The sequence below is a fragment of the Triticum urartu genome, chromosome 6 (assembly GCF_003073215.2).
Source record: "Triticum urartu cultivar G1812 chromosome 6, Tu2.1, whole genome shotgun sequence".
Lineage (NCBI taxonomy): Eukaryota > Viridiplantae > Streptophyta > Magnoliopsida > Poales > Poaceae > Triticum > Triticum urartu.
This window is the reverse complement of record NC_053027.1, coordinates 240,055,987-240,058,828: the sequence shown is the minus strand read 5'-3', so window position 1 is coordinate 240,058,828 and position 2,842 is coordinate 240,055,987.

The window sequence follows — 2,842 nt, the reverse complement described above, 5'->3', positions numbered from 1 at the left end:
ATTTCTGTTATGTTTCATTTTTATTTATTCATTTTGCCACTGATTCAAAATTCGAATAAATTCAAAACAAGGCAAAACCTTCTCAATATTTTTATGTTGCCATTATGGACTTTTCCAGAGGCACATAAATAATTCCATGGCGTTTTGAATTATATTCTATAAAAATGAATATAATACAAAACTCAAATACTTATTGATTTAATTTCAAAGTCCCAAAATAATTCCTTCAAAAATGTTCACTATTTTTGGTATGGTCTCAAAGCCTTGCCAAAATTATCAAACATTTATGAAGTCATTTTGGAAACAATGAATGCAATTTAAAGGGTTCTTGCCCTTCTTTTAAAATGATTTCTGAGGATTTCAATTTCCTCATTTCAAGTTTCTTGAAAATAACAGGATGCATGATGCTCACTGATCCAACTATCTGCAAACAATTCTAGGGCTGTGACAACTCACCACCACTGAACATGAATCTCGTCCCGAGATTCAAGCATAGGGAAAAAAGAAGGGGGAACGCAAACTAACACGATCTTCATGATCCAGGTGGCACTTCATAAGAACATTGATTCGATCACCATCATTGTCTCGATGTCTTGCCCCGAGAACTCCAACTAACATGATAATGAGAGGAAAGAGAAAACTCTAGAAGGATCGATCATATCGAAGATCAAACAGCTCAGGATCAACTCACGGAGTGAGACATTGAAACATCTCTTGAGCTGAGACACGAAGTACACATCTAGAGGGGTGGAGTGGAACAGATGATGAGGGTTTACTAGGTAGACAAGAATTCCACACCTAAGAGGGTGGTGAGCGGTTGTCAACGTAGCAAGGATTTGAGTTGCCAAGATACCATAACAAGACACCCTAGAGAAGGATGACTCGCAGAATTATCCCTTAAGTGGCAAAAAGAATTACTTTTGATCCAGACATCAATAAAATTCTCTACGTCAGCCTAGGGAAAATCTCGAGCAATTGTTTGAAGGACCCTGACTAGAATGGATGATGTGGACTACCTTGTTGAAGACAACGCAATGGATGATTTTTGCTTATTATCGGAAATGGATGGGACCCATGATAGGAACACTTTTGAAAATGATCCTAAACAACAATTACTGAGAGGGCAGCTCATGGGAATTGGCACAATGGCAGTGCAAGCTGGGAACAAAATGCAAAGGTTGGGAGTGTTCCAACCATCATATCTGCCTGAGATTTAGATCTGGTTAGAAACAGGATACTTTAGACTCACGTGTCTGAAAAGAAGAGTTGCAACACAATTTGACGAGATGACGTTGCAAGATTCTCAGGAAATGACCTACGATAGAAAGCTCCAAAACATGAGCGGGTTCTACTACACACATGTAAACACGCTGTCCCAGACAAGCATGACCACGTAGTAGTCTTATAATAAAACACTACCGAGTTTAGGTGGGGAGCCATCATCGAGGATATCAAAGTCCTTGCATAAGGCATGCTCTTAAGAAGGAACTTCTTCTCCTTGAACAAGTCATTCAGTGGCTTGGTGTGCTAGGGAACACATATAGAATGGAGGTAGCGAGCCTGTCAAACCATAGCATACTTCGCACATGCATGACTAACTTGGGATGGTACCAGAGGAAACAAAAACAATCTTTCTCGAAATCACGGCGGCAACTTGAACCAAATGCACATGAATCAGAGAAAGCCGCTTCTTTCATCTATATGCTCAATGAATGGGACATGAAGATAATGCTTTTAGAAGTTTCCAACACTAGCGGGATCTTCAACACGAATCATGGAGGAGATAAAAATGTTGCTGATGGGCTCAACAACAATTCATCCAGGTTTCCATATAAGTGGAATTCCACAATTATGTGAACAAGGTGATAGCATTGGTCTGACCCAAAATATATAATGGTGTATGCTCGAAGAAACAACCACGAGTAAGACAACATTACAAATATCGTTGGTTCTGATTTGATTTGAGGATAGCCCATACTCGAATCAAAGATTGGATAAGATGATAGGGCCATTAACTGATCACGATGGTCAATCGATGAAAATACCATCTTTCTTTAACACACATACAAGATATCCCTTAAAATGAACTAAGTCGGACAAGCTTTTATCTTCCAACTCTCCAAGTTGTTGTTTAGCTTAACCAACGAGCTCACGGGTATCCAACACAGATTCTTGGAGAAAGGGGTGGTTTATAAGAAACCAACTTGATCACGAACTCAACATAGCAGTCAGGTGACAACCTGGTTATACTTCCGAGAAGATATACGGAAAATCACAAACAACCGATATGTCGCTAAGCTCGAGAACAATCTTGCTTTTCACGGCAAGACGATATGATCAAATAAGAAAGGATTGACACTATCCTAACTCATTGATCGAAAAGTGCACCGGAAATAAGGACTAGGTAGCACGATCAATCTCAGAACGATGGTTCAGTAACCAACACGCTAAGGATGAGAATATTGTCCTTTAACTACCAAGCAACGAAGTTGCTAGGAGTATTGATTTCACGCATCACAATTCACTTGTCGGCATTCCGGTTACGATAACACAGGAACTGAGGAATGAACAACGATGGTGAAGAGTATCACTATATCAAGAATTCATGAGAGGTTGTGCAATTCTCATGACATTCTTGACATAAGACGGTAATACTTTAGGGTAGAACAGAATCAAAAGCTGTATTGGCATTTTGATCTGTAGAGCACAACTATTTTGACCCAATCCTGGATATGGATGAGGTACTGGAGTTTGTTTCTCCTAGTCATTCTGGAATAGAATGGCTTGACGGACCACAAGAATAATAGGCATCGATGAACGGGAATGCACAACTATTCTTGAC